Here is a 19,275-nt window from a genome sequence, read left to right as displayed (position 1 = left end):
CCTTAAAATGCAATGTAAGTCGCTTTGGATAAAAGCGTCTGCCAAATGCATAAATGTAAATGTAACATCAAATATGGTAAATGGAAGCTAAAACATGCATGCTTGGCACACAAGAATCAATAAGGTTTGTTTTCATGGGTCAAACACACCTTTTGAGCTTCTGTTTAACATATTTGATATGCTCTGTGTATAGGCTACGCATTCACCAATATTTATACACTGCAAGATGTACATATATTATTATTATTATAAGTTTATGAACATTTCCATTAACCCTATTATACAACACTTTCATCAAAATAGCTTCCCCTCATCCTGACTTTAACACAGTACTTTAGTCCCGATTTCTACTGACTTTTCTTATAGTGTAGGTAAATAAAAACCTAAAATATAATCTGTTCATCATTCAAAGCAACCATGTTCTTTAAGCTCGATTCTTGTGGATCATTTCTGCATTTAGTTTAAAAATGTTGATTACATAGTCTTTAAATGGATGGGCTATCTTCATTTGTGTTCCAAAAATGAACCAATGTCTTATGGGTTTGAAACGACATGAGGATGAAATGAAAGAATTTTCATTTTTGCGTTAACTAAAGACAGCGATCCAAAATACCTAATCATCTGTTTCATCAATATTTGCAGACAATTTGAAATGATTAATGAGAGAGAACGCTAAAATCAATCCACTGGAGAGAGAGAGGGAGGTAAAATAGAGAAATGGAAAGAGGAGCGGCGCCGTCAACTAAACATATCCAGCAGTGTGAAAAAGCAGATTTCTGAAAAAATGGCAAGGACGACAGCATTGGATAACACCCTGATTCAGTCAGCTTTGTGTTCCCCTACCTGCTATTTTGGAACGACAGAGGACATTAGAGAGCCCTGGTGGAAGGTTAGAGACAAACACAACAGGAGGTAATACTTTGAGCACGCTTTCATGAACGGAAAAATCTAAATGTCAAGCTTTGTGGCATATTACTCTGCAGACGACAGGCATGAAAGTGGCAGTGCTTTGAGGAAGCAAATATCGTACCCATTCCTCTTTCTATTGCAGACAGATGGTCGAGGAACTTCCCATTTAACTGCGAAAACAGAACTAACCGAAAACACTTCGCTTCTTGCACCATATGCTGAATAGTTTCAATGCATCACAAGCATGACTCATTTCATCCTTATACTATTGCCGTTAATCGAACAGTACACAAAGTGAATCGAGTGCCTAATATTCCTAGTACTCCATATTGCAGTCTGGGCAATGGGGCAGGGCTACACGTGTCGCTCCGCCCACATCCAATTTCATTGGTTTAATAATAGATCAAATCTTATTGACGAAGACGCTTGAAGCCTGAGCATACGCATTCCTTTGTGTATGATTTTGTGAATGATTTGGCCATATTACTGAAATATTAAGTGCTAACTCTAGAATCGTATCTTATTATGTTTAGTAACTATGGTAATTTTAGTTAGGATACATTGGCTAATGTTTTATTGTACTTAAGACACAGAATAGTTATTGTTTAAAAAAACGAATGCTTTCATGATGGCACCTCCAGGTTCTTCAGGCTTAATAGAGCGGTTTCATTAGCACTTTAATCATTTGTTTTCTTCATATTTCCATCAGGATTGATGGATCAGCGCAAAGTCTGGTTTTTACGCAAATGATCATAATTCACTGATGTACTTCAGTGAGACATCAGATTTTACATTTTAAAGCACAACCGTTTTTTTTTTTTTTTTTTTTTTTTTTTTATGATTTGTTTAATGCTTCACTTGCATTACTTTGTGCAAAGTGCTAATAAAATGTTTTCATGGCAAACTCATGTTTCCTTGTTTACCTCCTAATACAATATCTGGGTCTATATACTAGTTCAGTATGTTATTGTTTTTAAGGTTTCCTATTTTATAGTAAACACGTGTCAACGGGTTAACATGTACATAGGCCCTATGTGGCATCAGGTATTAAAAATCCAAATATGTTATATAACCTGCTTATGTATGAGATGAAATTACCAGTTAGTTTCAATTACCAACGCTCAGTGTATAGCCATATAGCTGCTAGCAAATAAAATCAAATTAAAAAAATCACTTGGAGCTGTAAATTTGTGCAATATTGGTTATGTGAAGATTTTAAGAAGGTGAGTAAAAGAGACTTCTACTGTGATTAATACTTTTTATTTATCAAGTGATGATTATAATTAACTAAACAAAAGCTAAAAGGGGTATTCAGTAGTTCTATTTTACAATGATTCTTGTGGATTATAAAGAAATGTATAGCCTACATACACTCACCTAAAGGATTATTAGGAACACCTGTTCAATTTCTCATTAATGCAATTATCTAATCAACCAATCACATGGCAGTTGCTTCAATGCATTTAGGGGTGTGGTCCTGGTCAAGACAATCTCCTGAACTCCAGAAAAGGAGTGAAAGGAGAGAAGAAAGGTGATTTAAGCAATTTTGAGCGTGGCATGGTTGTTGGTGCCAGACGGGCCGGTCTGAGTATTTCACAATCTGCTCAGTTACTGGGATTTTCACGCACAACCATTTCTAGGGTTTACAAAGAATGGTGTGAAAAGGGAAAAACATCCAGTATGCGGCAGTCCTGTGGGCGAAAATGCCTTGTTGATGCTAGAGGTCAGAGGAGAATGGGCCGACTGATTCAAGCTGATAGAAGAGCAACTTTGACTGAAATAACCACTCGTTACAACCGAGGTATGCAGCAAAGCATTTGTGAAGCCACAACACACACAACCTTGAGGCGGATGGGCTACAACAGCAGAAGACCCCACCGGGTACCACTCATCTTCACTACAAATAGGAAAAAGAGGCTACAATTTGCACAAGCTCACCAAAATTGGACAGTTGAAGACTGGAAAAATGTTGCCTGGTCTGATGAGTCTCGATTTCTGTTGAGACATTCAGATGGTAGAGTCAGAATTTGGCGTAAACAGAATGAGAACATAGATCCATCATGCCTTGTTACCACTGTGCAGGCTGGTGGTGGTGGTGTAATGGTGTGGGTGATGTTTTCTTGGCACACTTTAGGCCCCTTAGTGCCAATTGGGCATTGTTTAAATGCCACGGCCTACCTGAGCATTGTTTCTGACCATGTCCATCCCTTTATGACCACCATGTACCCATCCTCTGATGGCTACTTCCAGCAGGATAATACACCATGTCACAAAGCTCGAATCATTTCAAATTGGTTTCTTGAACATAACAATGAGTTCACTGTACTAAAATGGCCCCCACAGTCACCAGATCTCAACCCAATAGAGCATCTTTGGGATGTGGTGGAACGGGAGCTTCGTGCCCTGGATGTGCATCCCACAAATCTCCATCAACTGCAAGATGCTATCCTATCAATATGGGCCAACATTTCTAAAGAATGCTTTCAGCACCTTGTTGAATCAATGCCACGTAGAATTAAGGCAGTTCTGAAGGCGAAAGGGGGTCAAACACAGTATTAGTATGGTGTTCCTAATAATCCTTTAGGTGAGTGTAGGTTCTTTTTAAACGAGCCATAAAACCAGTTAATTAGGCTACATAAATATAAAATTAAAAAATAAATAACAATACCCAGAGAACTGATATGGACATATATTGCTTAAGAGTTCACCCAAAACTGAAAATTTATCACAAAAGAAGATATTTTGACAAATATGGGTAACCAAACAGTTTATGGACCCCATTGACTTCCATAGTAGGGAAAAAAACACTATGGAAGTCAATGGTGTCACTGCCCATCAACTGTTTGGTTACTGACAATCTTCAAAATATCTTCTTTTGTGTTCAACAGAAGAAAGAAATTCATACAGGTTTTGAACAATTTGAGGGTGAGTAAATGATGATAGAATTTTCATATTTGGGTGAACTATCCCTTTAATTAAAAAATTTGGGTGAACTATCCCTTTAAATAGCAGCTTCGGGCAGGTGAACAGATACTTTGCTCAGTATTCAGATATATTGCATGTTGACCCAAATGCTCTTAAACAGTAGCCTATTTCAACTGAGTTCATCCAAGCAGGAAATTACTTATATAGAGGCATTTGTTGCTTTTGTTTGTAGAACGAAGTGACCCAGTTAAATACACTTAGATCATGCTCAACATGTTCTCATGTCTATATAGGCAAATGTATAACATGAATACGATTTTTAAAAGCCAAAGATAATATACTGTCTGAATAAAGTCGACGCAAGACGAAATTCAATTCAATGCAGGACGCTCGGATAGTGCAGCGTATCCGCGCTTTGCATGAAATACTTGCAGCAAAAGCTCTCAATGACACATTGCTCATTCAGGTAAGAGAACAATACAGCGCATTTTATTACGTAGCAGCCGCAGACCGGTCATTATTACCCCCGTATGCGGTTTCGATCAAACTCAACGGGCTGCTTTACAGTTAAGTAGCACACCGCATCTGAGCGCCGAAGGACGCGCCTATTCACTGCTCCACATCTGTCAAGACGCTATTAATGTGGCTACCTGTCAGCCAAGCAATTGTATTGTCACGTAAATATAGAGCGCCAATACCTGTTGACTCCTCCTACCGCTGTGTTGGTTGGTGGAAGTTGAACCCAGAGACGCTTTAAATTTTCTCCAGAATGTCGTTCTTCTTCTCAGCCGGTGAGCTGTTCTGCTGAACGTGTAGAGGAATTTCGTTTCGGCGGGTGGTAATGTCCGCACCGACAGTTCAAAGAAGCGAGAGAACTGATGTACCCTACATTCGCAGGGCGGCAGAGGAATGATGCACTGCAAGTAACTGACAAGCAGCCATTGCGGTCACGTGTGAGCTGTTGAAACCGAACACCGGCCAGCCTCCGCCGCCGTCTCCTCCCATTCTCCGCTTCCGCGGTGTCACTTCAGGGCACGATACCGCTGAACACAAGCTCAGCTGGTGCTCGCCTTTATGTAACCACAGCGCGTTATGCACGAAGTTTTGTGCTTTTGCATTAGGACAAAGCTGTGTTTCAGGTCGCTAAAACACAAACAGCTCGAAGTTCTTAGAGGATTAAGCGTAAAAAAAATTAAAAAGGTGTTTCAGGATCCATTTGAGGCTCAGGATCCAAAGACATATTTGGCATGTTCCTGACAAATTGAGGAAGGTTCGGTACACTAGAACCGCCAAACATTTTGCATTTAGATTGAACAATTTTTGTTGTTGTTGTGGGTTTGGGAATGAGTGAATGGTGAGGAAAACTTGCACAAAAACCATCACACCTATGATTATCAATTAATGAAAATTAGCATGTAAACTTGATTGAAGAGATTTGTCTCAGGTTTATCAGTGGTAAATTTAGCAATGGTTCTCAACCGGGGACCAGGGCTCATTTGAGGGCCTTAGCAAACTTCCAAGGGGGCCTCAAGATGACTTTAAGAAGTTAAAACTCGAGATATTTCTTATTTTAATTCACCCTCTCAACAACAGTCTTGGAAAAAGTCTCATTTTAAAAGTGTGATTTCTGAAGAAGTCATGTAACTTAATAAAATGAATTAATAAATGATCAATTAAACATTTTTATAATTAATTTACATTTTTCCCTAGATATGCCAAGCTCTACATTATTTTAGGGGGTAGAAATTGTGAGTATATATATATTATTCTTAGTCCTTATATCCTGCAGTAAATCATGAACAACAGGAAAAGTCATGGGGCCTTTGAGTATTGTTGTTGACAAAATGTTGAGAAGCACTGGTTTATTTCACATAACTATCTTAATCTGAGTAATTCCTTATTGTGATTTCTGGGAATAATCAGACTATTAGTGTATATTTATGTAGTCAATAAATTGTCTACACAGAGAATTTAAGTTAAGTGATGCAGCACCAACATAATATCAAATATCATATAATATACTGTAAATCATGTTGCATGTCTCCAGATGCTTTTTTCATGTAGGGCCTATGTTTAAAATAAAATAAAATGTATTTACAAAAATAATATGTGAATTGATTACTATGATTTTTCCTCATATTTAAATATCTGCTGGCCATTGCATCAAAAGAAGCTCATCTAAACTCTTGTAAACTCCTATCTGTCTAAAAAAAAAAAATGGTATTGTTAAAAAAAAACAGCGATGTTTTGATGGAAAAGGGGTATGAGGAATGTACAAAATGTAATCAATGAGTTCCTACAAGAACTCTTGACACAATCAACAGATCGTCCAGTTGCCTCAAATCATAAAGGAAAGGCTTTGAGGTGCTTCAAATATATATGCTGAAGTTTCTTTGAGTGCACAGTAGAATATGTGAGACCTCTTTGAGTGCCTAGAGTTTCTGCCAGTGTGTCAGTCTGAAAACCCAGTGTACAATATTGATGTTAAAGGTTCCAGAAGGCTTTAAGCAACATTTGCATTGCTGTCCTTTGTGGTCTCAGAACAGATGTGTCAACATCGTGATGTGCATTGTGTGAAAAACAGCTGCAAGCACCATTGATCTTGTGATGATGCCTTGAATTTACACAAGCGCTGAGCATCCACACTCTTAAGACCTTTTACCACTTTACTGTGACGACAAGGACACTGTTTCTCTGTTGCAAAACTCTTCCTTTGCAACCATGCATTTAAAACAGAAGAGAAGCCATCCACATGAAACACTAATATCAGATCTTTGGGCCCAGTAGGTTGGGATACTAAACCAGGTGAGACCAGCACAGACCTGTTGAATCTATTTTTCTCTCAACAGGGAGGTGTCGTCAGTTTGTCTGCCCTCATCTTGTTTACGTGAGCTAATTCTAGGAGCAGCCTTTGCCTCTATTCGTTTGCTACCCATCATACAATATGACTGCCCGCTCTGAGTGTCCCCTCTTGGGATCCCTCAGTGTGTGTTTGCAAATAGTACAACTGCTGAAAGAATGCCAAGACCTTTTGCCTATATGGCCCATCACCTTGCAAATGAGGGAACGTCCCATTAACAGAAGAGAAAAATAAACTATCCTTTAGATGGAGTCATGTCACATGTGGTTTGCTTGGCCTACGGGCTTCAAATGACTCATAATCCCCTTCTTAAAAAAGAAAATACAATGTGAGATTTGAGGGGAAATCTCTTTTTTCTTGGTTCTATATTTAGAAAGGCATGCCTAAGATTTCAGAGTGTTCATAATCAGATCAATCTCAATCTCAATGCCTAAGATTTCAGAGTGCTCATAATCAGATCAATCTCAATGCCTAAGATTTCAGAGTGCTCATAATCAGATCAATTTTATAGGGAAATATAGAGAATTTTTTTATTTTTTTTTTACCTAGTTTTGACAAAGTCTTTTCCTGATCATGCAAACATGGTTATGGTCTTGGTTTGATGTTTTGCAGTTTTTATTGCTGTGTTGCTTCATGTTGTGAATCCTATAGAGCAGTGTTTCTCAAATCCATTCCCAGGGACCCATCTCCCAGAATGTTTGAGATGTCTCACACATTAAAGTACCTGATTCAGCTGATCAGCTGCTTAGTGTCCCCATTACTGGAGCTGAGAAGCACTGCTATAGGTATAATGGAACCGATGAAGCCTATGTGAAGTGACTGTTTAAAATAGGGGTCTTCAATCTTTTCAGCCCAAAGACCCTGAGCAGGGACCCCGTTATAGAAAACTGAGTTTTGCTTTTTAAACCTACAAACGTGTATATAACCATATTAATGTACAGTATTTACTGTACATACAGTAGTGGCCAAAAGTGATGTGCGGAGGGGATATTTTTACAATATTTTTTTTAATGACATTTCAGGGTCTATTAAACAGTCAAGTCATTTGGGAACAAGTAGGCCTATATACTAAACTTGTTTAAGGTGTTAAAATGACTAACTTATTGGACCAGAAAGGCAAACTCCACCGCATAGAAAAACAAAAAGCTCATGAAATAGCACATACATTGACTACAGTGTAATTAGTTATTAATATTTTGTTGGTTCTCCCTTGTTTTTGATCATAGCAGCCACTGTCCTGGGCACTGACACACTCAACTTTGTGACATGCTTAACTTTTTTCCAATCCTCCTTAAGTTCTTCCCAAAGTTGAGCTTCATCGGAAGACCTGCAGGACTTATCACAATTCAGGTTTATAATTTCCCAAAGCTTTTCAATGGCTTTAAGGTCAGGGGACTGAGGAGGCCACTTAAAGACTTCAAAATGCTGAGCATGAACTCTTTCATTGCATTGCAACTTTTTTGAATGTCCAGTATGTTTGGGATTGTTATCATGTTGCAAAATACACATTTGATCTCTAAAAAGATCCTCCATTCTTGGCTTCATTGTGTTCAACAGGATTTCCAAACTCTGTAGATTCTTCCAACACCTGCTGCATGCCTCCCCAAAACCATTATGTTTCTGCTGCTTAATGGTGTCATGCATGCATTTGGTATAAAAACACTCCAGTCGTCTCCTACGAATATACCATCCAATGGTAGGTTGTTAAATTTTGACTTGTCGGACTCCAATCTTCCACACTCCATATGTTCTTTGACAAGTGCAACATGTTTTTTTGCAGTAGATAAAACGAATAAATGGTTTCTTTACTGGTACACAACCTGTCAGTCCAGCCTCTTGTAGCCATTGGCTTACAGTTCAAGATGAAATTGGAGGTTGGAGGTCTCATCCAGGTCTTTAGAAGCTGTTTTGAGGTGGTTCCACATTCAAGTGATTTTCATCCTCCTGTCAAAATGCTCACTAGTCCAGCCACAACACTTTACATTCTGAATGGCAGTGATCTCACTGGACATTGTGACCATTCACATATCTAAAGTAATGAATGTTTGAAAGAACAGCCTTCATACAACTGATAAGAGTGTTACATTGAAATGATCTGCACAATGGAAGCCATGGTCTGATTTTGGCTGATATTTCTGCCTGAATCTGTTTAACATACAATATAAGAATCATGAAATTAAGTGATCAGGGTTTCCTTACCACACCTCTGGAATGAAATATACCAGGCCTACTTGGGTTGAGTGAACGTGTCGAACGTGTCATTTTGTGTCATTGTTCAATTGCGTATGTTTTAAATTGCATGTCCTTTGCATTGCATCTAGAGTGAACACCTAAAACCCCTTTGTGTTTTGACGGGTCACAAGACTTGACCAGAGGAAATGAGCTGAGAACACAAGCCTGTGAAGATCCTATCAGAGGGTGGGAAACAACTAGCGCCATTTAGCATCCCACCACTTCAAAGAGGACTGATCCACACACGCATGGGTACGCAGAGACAGGCAAGGATAGTCACAGATCCCCAAACGAGTATAGTCTTCTCTGCCACCCTCGCACCATCTCATCTCGAGCCTTCAAAAAGCTAACAGTTCAATTTTCTCAAATGCACTCTTTGAAAACTTCCAGCCCTGGACAGCAAAATCTGCTTCATGGGGTTTAGCCTGTCTGAAAACATGTGGTAAGCCTTGTGGAATGTTTTAAATGACTCCCAGATGCAGGCAGTGAACGTGCTTAACCCTTTAGCATCTATAAGCTGATCAGTCAGGTTTACTTTTATTTTAAGTGGATGTGTTATTGTGGTTTTATATCTCCTTTACTTTCCTTGCCAACCACTGGAGATCAAGCTCTATCTATCTATCTATCTATCTATCTATCTATCTATCTATCTATCTATCTATCTATCTATCTATCTATCTATCTATCTATCTATCTATCTATCTATCTATCTGTCTATACTGTGATATAGAATGTCATCATTGTTGTAATAGGCTCTTTCAAATCTTTGTCAGCTCTCTTTAATAACAATATATAAATATTTGCACTCATTGAGTTACCTGATTGAAATGTTCTTTCAAGTCAATTTAATTTAAACAATCGTGTTTGAACAACAAACCCGATACAATGGTATTAAATCAAATTTAATTGTTTGAATAAAATGAACAGCATCAAAACAATCATATTTATGGGTGTACAGTCCGACGTGCTTTTTCAAAAAAGTAGTGTTAAATAATAAAATTAGGCCTATACTTTCAAGGCATACAGACTTAGAAATGCATGTTGAGTCATCGTAATACTTAACATTTGTAACAGCACAATGTTGTTATTGAGTTTTATGACAATAATTATTCCTCTTTTATTAGACTATTTGTGCAATTTATTAGCTTTCAAACATGTCTACAGTTGTTTTATTGGAGTATCAACACCCTTAATGTGTGAGTAGAGCTCAAGTATGGTGCATGCCTAGGTTCAGAGAGAGGAAGTCTTGTGTTTGTGAATCTGCTGCTTGGGAGGGCGATCATATCGAAATGACTGATATCCTTTAAAGAAATGAACTCGGTCGCCCTTTCTCTCACCAACCCTCCACCTCCCTCCCTTTCTGCACTCATTCGCCTGCCAGAACAAAGCCAGGGAAAGAAGCCCATTAGGCAGACTGATAACAATAGACAGTACTAAGTGAGTGGGGGAAAAGTAAAGGGAAAAAAGACATAATGTAGGTCCGAGGTACTGCCATAAGATGGGAAAAGTAGAATTACTTCTATACTACAGTATTTCAAGAAGAGCAAGAAGTAGGGCAGTCAATCTAACATAAAAGTTTTTGTTTATATGACGTATGTGTGTGTGTATATATATATATATATATATATATATAAATATATACACAGTATATGTATGTGTGTGCGTTTCTGTGTGTGTGTGTGTGTGTGTGTGTGTGTGTATATATATATATATATATATATATATATATATATATATATATACACACTCACCTAAAGGATTATTAGGAACACCTGTTCAATTTCTCATTAATGCAATTATCTAATCAACCAATCACATGGCAGTTGCTTCAATGCATTTAGGGGTGTGGTCCTGGTCAAGACAATCTCCTGAACTCCAAACTGAATGTCAGAATGGGAAAGAAAGGTGATTTAAGCAATTTTGAGCGTGGCATGGTTGTTGGTGCCAGACGGGCCGGTCTGAGTATTTCACAATCTGCTCAGATACTGGGATTTTCACGCACAACCATTTCTAGGGTTTACAAAGAATGGTGTGAAAAGGGAAAAACATCCAGTATGCGGCAGTCCTGTGGGCGAAAATGCCTTGTTGATGCTAGAGGTCAGAGGAGAATGGGCCGACTGCTTCAAGCTGATAGAAGAGCAACTTTGACTGAAATAACCACTCGTTACAACCAAGTATGCAGCAAAGCATTTGTGAAGCCACAACACGCACAACCTTGAGGCGGATGGGCTACAACAGCAGAAGACCCCACCGGGTACCACTCATCTCCACTACAAATAGGAAAAAGAGGCTACAATTTGCACGAGCTCACCAAAATTGGACAGTTGAAGACTGGAAAAATGTTGCCTGGTCTGATGAGTCTCGATTTCTGTTGAGACATTCAGATGGTAGAGTCAGAATTTGGCGTAAACAGAATGAGAACATGGATCCATCATGCCTTGTTACCACTGTGCAGGCTGGTGGTGGTGGTGTAATGGTGTGGGGGATGTTTTCTTGGCACACTTTAGGCCCCTTAGTGCCAATTGGGCATCTTTTAAATGCCACGGCCTACCTGAGCATTGTTTCTGACCATGTCCATCCCTTTATGACCACCATGTACCCATCCTCTGATGGCTACTTCCAGCAGGATAATGCACCATGTCACAAAGCTCGAATCATTTCAAATTGGTTTCTTGAACATGACAATTAGTTCACTGTACTAAAATGGCCCCCACAGTCACCAGATCTCAACCCAATAGAGCATCTTTGGGATGTGGTGGAACGGGAGCTTCGTGCCCTGGATGTGCATCCCACAAATCTCCATCAACTGCAAGATGCTATCCTATCAATATGGGCCAACATTTCTAAAGAATGCTTTCAGCACCTTGTTGGATCAATGCCACGTAGAATTAAGGCAGTTCTGAAGGCGAAAGGGGGTCAAACACAGTATTAGTATGGTGTTCCTAATAATCCTTTAGGTGAGGGCCGGTTCTAGACATTAGGAGGCCCTAGGCAAAATTCATGTTGGAGGCCCCCCACCCCCAATAAAAAACACTTGAAACAAATATGATTCCTAACCTTTTTATTTATACAACATTTAATTTTAAATTTAGTATATTTTTACTTACACTATACTTTCAAATATATTTCTGTGATGCAAAGCTGAATTTAGTGTCACGTGATCCTTCAGAAAACTTTATAATATTCTGATTTATTATCAAATGTTAGAAATGGTGCTTAATATTTTTTTTAGGACATGTGATACTTTTTTTCAGGATTTTTTTATTATTAAAAAGTTGTTTTAAAAAAGTCTTCACTATCACTTTTATATATTTAACACATCCTCGCTGAATATTCCTGTTTTTTTTTTTTTCTGTATTTTTGATCAAATAAATGCAGGCTTGTAGACCATAATAAGAAACTTCTTTCAAAAACATTAAAAATAGTAATGGGTCCAGACTTTTTACTGGTACTATTATGTACATATTAATCAAACTTTATCTAAGGTAATCTCTTTTTTGTTTAATGAAGATGTTATTGTTGTTGTTGTTATTTTGCTGTTTTATTCAGTTTATTCACAGTTCCAGAATACCACTTCAGCAGATGAACATGAACGTGCTTTTATAATTGTTTTCATAGCTGCGGTATGGGCAGGATTTTTCCCTCCCATTTAATCAATATTGACTGCAGATATTGTCATATTATTAATATCAGTAATATGATATTATGTATTGCATTGCTACCTTAAATATGCTATACACAAATCAAGTGGAAGAGAAAGATACGATTCTAAATTCTAAAAAATTCTAAACTGATATTCGTATAGGCTATGATGTCAGGGTAGGCTATTATCTAATCATCAGCATCAGAATTTAGAAGATAGACCCATAGATATGAGATCCTTTATTTGAAACATTTAAAAATGTTGCAGTGTGTTGGCTTTTTAACTTTGAATACAAACGTCTTGTCTTTTACTTTTGTAGCTTTTTTACTAGTCAGCTCCCAACGCGATGTTATTCATTGTACGCGCAAATTCAAAGCGTCGCGTCTGGGCACGTTAATGACGCTCGCGCTCTTTTAAACTCGTAGACTAACAAAGCGGTGAATGATTTTTCCAGAAATGACGCTGATCTACAGTAGCCCACAAGTTTATATTTAAAATACATTGCAATCACTCCAAAATCGATGACCTGTCCTGCATTACGAGCTGTGCTTCTTTGCGTGCCTATTTAGGCTTTTGCTTCGCACTCGCAGCACTGGATGCGTTCGTTATGTATAGGGGATGTTACGGTTATGGAGGCCCCTCCTCAAAGCCCGAGGCCCTAGGCAATCGCCTGCTCTGCCTATAGCTAGCGCCGGCCCTGAGTGAGTATATATATATATATATATATATATATACACACACATATATATTTATATATACAGTATATCCATATGGGTGTGTACACACAAACACACACACACACACACACACACACACACACACACACACACACACACACACACACACACACACACGCATGCACGCACACACAATATATATAAACAAAAACTTTTATGTTAGATGCGATTAATCGTGATTAATCGACTTGACAGCACTAAATAATAATAATAAGTATCTATCTAAACTATAATAATAATAATAATATCTAAACTATAATAATAATAACTATAATAATCATCACAATCATCTATCTAAAAATAACTAAATAATTAATATCTAAATAACTATCTAAACTAACTATATCCTAACTATCTAAATATAGCCTACTATATAAAAGTATAATAAAAAAATGTTGTCATGATCAAAGTTTTTCTAAATGTTTCCAGCAAGGCTACTGTATCGGTACAGTTTGACGGACACAAGCTCTCAATCCATCCTCTCTTCTCAGGGAAACTAATCTGTTGAAATATATCCACATTAGGCTCTGAGGCTCTGAGTGAATGGCACCATGAGCCGATGGAGAGGACAGAGCTCAGTGATGACAGGGATAATGAGGGTGATGAAAGTGCAGACAGGGCACACATGGAAGACAGACAGATGAATTATTCACCTCACTTACCACTTCCTACCCTGTCTTCTTCATGTGCCCTTTGAACATCCACTGACCCACATTCATGTACTGAATCAAGGCATTGTCATTATTTATCTGATTCATATTCATCACTTTTTTTGTCAACACTCAAAAACCAAACCTCTCCTTGTTTATTTTTCATTGGAAACAATATCATAGATACACGACAATGCCGCTAGTATTCAATCACCAGCCACAACAGGCCCAAAAAAGAAGCTGCCTTCTCCAATTGGAGCGTAACAAAGCCTCTCTGCTTGTACACAAACACACATTCACAAGCTCAATAAAACCAAACAACTCTGTAAACTGCAATTAAAATCCTGGGCACTAATTAGGTGGAAATGGATGCTTGTTAAAAGACAGCAAGTTAAGGGAAGTGGACTCAACATGGCGAATATTTTATTTACCCCCCTGTACACTTCTGCTAATTTCTGTCACTGGTTTTCTTTACACATTGACAACTGATACGCTTTACAAACATGCATTCGGAGAACATGTCAAACAGACGTTCTTGTTTTTCATGCTTGAACCATGTGACGTGGATAATCTGCTGATCCGTTTTTTTTAATTGGTTATTGATCACATCATTGAGCCTTAGAGAAGAAGCAGGGAACAAGGACTTTTGCTGCCTCAATTACAGCACAGAGAGAGATCACTGTGCAGTTTTTGGTGTACGTAGGTTCAGCTGATGCATGGCAAATTTACAAATATTAGTACATGACAGCGATAACGTGTAACAGTAATACAATACCCTAAAAAAAGGTACCACAGTAATACCATGTTGTTTATTATTTATGCTTTGCCAGACACTTTTATCCAAAGCAACTTTGCATTTAAGGTATACATAATCAAACCCATGACCTTGGCGTTGATAACACCATGCTCTACTGTTTGAGATACTGGCTTTTCGACATGTTACCATGGACATCTAACACGCTAATACAGTGTTCTTTGATGTACTGTGGTAGTACCGAAGCATTTTTTTTTTTTTTTTTTTACATATGTTGGAGTACCATATCATTTAGAACCATTATGTACAGTATGTCATAGTATCATACATAACTGTACCATAGTAAGGCCATATTAGTTCTGTAGTACATAAGGGATACTGTGGGAGGTGAGGTGAAGTCTGTGTACATGCTGCTTTCACTCTCGTTTTCTCCTGTTGTCTTAATTCATTAGTTGAGTGAATTTGTGTTTTCTCTCTGGGTATGTTGCAAAACATTCATATTTTTCAGATATGGAGCCATTTTGGACTAAAATAAAATAGAAATGTTGCGTACTACTGATATATGATAAGCGGTTTGTTTTAAATTGCAAAAACAATAAGAAAGAATTAAGTTACACAACAAATCTTTTTTTTTTTTTATGTCTTTCACTCTCTACATAAAGATGTTCTCGCATAGTCCTGCATGTACTCTTTTTCCTGTTCCTGAAAGAGTCCTCCTGTGTCCATTTTAGGACACGGAGCCCACTGGTGCGTGAAGGCTAGCTGTCGCTTCACATTACAGTGAGCAGGCATTGGGCACTCGGCCCTCGCGAGCAGGAGCCCCTCGCAAAACATACATCCTCTCCTCCAGAGCTCCTGAAAATGTATCTAAACTGTAACACTCCAGACTTTTTCTTAAAATAACACAGCACCTACAAGCGCCACAGTCACTACTGTAATATTTATTCGACATTTGATCTGATTTCTTCTTACCTGAAGAAGGAGTGACACTGTTAAGTCTTCGTAAAGATTCATATATCCACATTACAAGTTACATATGCAGATTTCACAGATCTACAAAAGCATAACACGACCGACTCGATATGAAGAGGCAGGTCACTGGATAACATTCACTCGCCAGAACATGCCACCGCAAAACTAAACTGAAAAACACAAGCGCACACGTACACACAAATGTGCTCAAAACCTCAGCCCACTTCTCACTGTCTCTCACGCAATGCTCCTCGCCAAGGGCTTCCTGTTCCTCTTGCTGTTGTTTATTTGGTGCCCGAGCACTACCATCAACACCCTCTCAAATGAGAAGTGAAACCGGGGTCACCTAAGGCCATTCTAGGAGCACAGATATCTATGCCCTCAAAGACTTTGTTTAAATAAAAGGGTGTGAATCTGACCCATAGTTTCAGATTTCTGTACTAACAAGTTGAATTATGTAACACAATGTAGCTTTATCAGAACTTGAATGAACATTAAACACGTGCATTACGCATTAGCGCTGTGTCTCATGAGACGCAAATGTGTCTTGAAAACCTGTTGAAATCGCTTGACAAGTCTTTCTTTCCTGTGTTGATGTACTTCCTGTTGAATCAGGGAGTTCTGGTGACATTGAAGGGCTTGACACCTTTGTTTATCATGATTATCATCCCAGCGAGCATTTGATTGGACAAAAATCTGGATGAATTATCAATATTTTAAAATTTGCTCAAAGAAAAAGACTGCAAATTGTATGCATATATGTGCTAAAAGTGACATTTGTCAGTGTTAAGGTGCTAGCATATAGTTTAGCCTCAAAGCTCTAATTTTGTTTTCATGAGGTCTACAATAACAGGAAAACAAAGGAAAACAACAAAGACAGTAGCTAATCTGAACACAGTAACAAAAATTGAAACAATAACATACCGTTCAAAAGTTTTGGGTCAGTACTATTTTTGAATGCCTTTGAAATAAGTCTCATGCTCACCAACACTGATTTATTTGATCAAAAATACAATAAAAACAGTAATCGACGGTAACCCCTGTGTTATTATCAATGTTGAAAACAGTTGTGCTGCTTAATATTTTTGTGGAAACAGTGATACATTTTTAGTCCGCATTCTTAGATGAACAGAAAGAATAACGTCTTTTGTAACATTTTAAGTGTCTTAACTGTCTTAACTAAAACTCCAGCTCTCACGAGCGGAAGAAAAAAAGTTGTCATTTATCTTATGTGTTGCACCACTTAACCACAGCATGCAGAAATGACCACTAATACGAACATGTCACATGACATACAGTATAGCCTACAGCGCAACTGCATGAGGAACTGAACATCAACACGTGTTTTAACTGCTAAAAAATATATAATGAAAACACCCTTCATACCATAATGTAGCTCAATGCAATGGAAACAGACAATAAACACACTATATAGGAACAATCCTATAAGAAAATAATACTCAAATACTTGCAGAGTTATGAAATACTGCACCTGCGCTTATACACCCTCTGGGCTCAAAGATACATACGAAATAACTCAAATAAACCCCAACCTCCCATTCAAACTGATATTGTGTTGTCTATGCCTATATGAGTTTCAACATACACACACCAAAACACACATCCTTGAGTAGTTAACCTCAAGCCATCCCAGTGCAGCTCTGAATTGATCAGAGCAGGCAGAGTTGCAGCAGGGCCTGTCAGCACCAGGCATAATCAATACACCTTATCGATCCTACATGCGGTGTGAGTCTGTGTGTCAGCGTGCATGTGTGAGGGATCACGCTGCATCTGCTTTGGATTTGTGCTCAGTGAGCGCATGTGGGCACGACATGAAAAAGGAAGAGGGGGTTTGTGGCTTAGTCTCCTATACCGGCTGCTTTGTAACAGAGTAACATGGGAAGGCGAATGGAGATTTAAAGTGGGTTAGTGAAATATGGCTAGATTTTGTGAATGTGACACATTAGCAGGGATTTCCTGTCATTTGAATGTTAAATGTTTCCCAAACTGGGGTTCGCAAACCACTTGTTCACTTTATTTTGGTGGTCCCTTTAAAATATTCTGTTGACTATAAGTAACGATGCACCTGCATATCAACTAACTCTCATTAGAGTGTTAGTAGAGAATTAGTAGACTGGTAGGGTTAGAATAAGTTGACATGTAGTTGCGACGTTACTCACAGTCAGTAGAATGTCTGTTGGAGGAGCATCACAAGAAAGAGTTAGCAGATATTAAGCAGACAGTCTACTAATACTCTAATGAGAGTTAGTTGACATGTTTGCACAGTTACTTATAGTCAACAGAATGTTCCAAATGTTCCGAAATCAGAGAGAGAACACGAACATGCAAATTGTTGTTAAATCATTGAAACATTAACTTTAAATCGAAGAGGGACTTCAAGTAAATATTATAGGTCAAAAGGGTTCAGCTAAACAAAAAAAAGTTTATGAATTTGTTGTTATCCCTGAGGTAAAGGAATTGTGCATTCAGCATATCTGATATGGCCTCTCTGAGGGTGTTGTGTTTTAAGTTATTTCTGATGTTACATTTATTGAGTGTTAAAATTATCCTATGCTTCCCTCCTGATTAATAAAATGAAGATATTACAGATGAATGACTGAATATTACAGAAATATTGCAAGAGTTAAAGCTACAGTATAATAAATAGCAGTGGTGTTGTGTGCCTCTCTCTTTCTGTGCTCTCACCGGCACAGAGACACATGAAAGCGCTGGGGGTTGGGCACTGTGACTGTGAGGAAGAGAGAGCGGCACATGGGGAGAGGGTGGAACAAGATTTATATGAGGCTGCTGTAAAACTTTGACCCCACAGTTGTAAATCTGCCAATGGAGTCTAGCCAGCACAACAGGAAGTATGGGGGATCAGAGAGAGAAAGAAAGACAGAAAGGATGCAAACATAGGAATGGGGGGTAGATGGGTAGATTGTTAGGCTTGCATTCAATTAGAAAAATGATAGTCTAGATTTCACTATTTAACCTGAAGAATGTTTTTGCATCTCTTTTCTGGCATCAATGAGCTGCTTCAGCTCGCCTGAATCCTATACTGCACTACATACTGACTGCTCGCATGTGCTCAGATATAGACGTCAAAAATGAAAAGACTTTAAAAGCACTGAAAAATGTCTAAGAGGTCAAAACACTCTGTTCGAAAGGGTCGGTATGATTTTGTTGAGAGTTTAATTGACTGATTTTATGACTTGTATTCTATTAGTGCCACAAATAGAGGTTGTTTTTGAATTCAACATCAATATTTTTCTTAATGCTCAATCGAAATATGAAATTTCCGTTTGTAAGGGGTGAATGATAACAAGAAAGTACCAGGGACACTCGCTTTGAAGATAAACATCAACAAAACAGCATGAGAGTGCATTACGAAAGTCATCATGAGAGCGCGTTACTAAAGTTAATGTGCCACCCACTTAGGTGTGGTAACTCAGGGTCATGATGTGAAAATACAGGATGTACGTACTGAGACAGGAAGTGGCAGGCATCGAAGTTTCAGTCTTTAACGAGAACGTCAGTATACTCAAGGTCATGAGAAATTGCTGGCATGAATACACCTCTGAACTCTGACT

The 19,275-nt window shown here is 38.3% G+C and overlaps 1 protein-coding gene across 4 annotated transcripts in view; it reads right to left on the bottom strand.

The window, feature by feature from the left end:
- The window catches only part of rarab (retinoic acid receptor, alpha b), a 139,316-nt gene that overhangs the window by 111,854 nt on the left and 8,187 nt on the right, over nucleotides 1-19,275 (bottom strand). The window contains exon 1 of one of the 4 annotated variants that reach the window (XM_084407752.1): nucleotides 15,683-15,998. The exons of 2 other annotated variants lie outside the window; for them this stretch is intronic. The gene's annotated coding sequence lies outside the window, so the exon portion shown is untranslated. Of the gene's footprint in view, nucleotides 1-4,532; nucleotides 4,832-15,682; nucleotides 15,999-19,275 lie in introns of those variants that run through there. One more of the 4 variants, XM_084407751.1, reaches the window with a different exon arrangement.

Source organism: Rutilus rutilus (genome assembly GCF_951802725.1).
Source record: "Rutilus rutilus genome assembly, chromosome: 1".
Classification (NCBI taxonomy): Eukaryota; Metazoa; Chordata; class Actinopteri; order Cypriniformes; family Leuciscidae; genus Rutilus; species Rutilus rutilus.
Note: the sequence above shows the minus strand (reverse complement) of the source record. Positions and strands in the feature narration are given on the sequence as shown.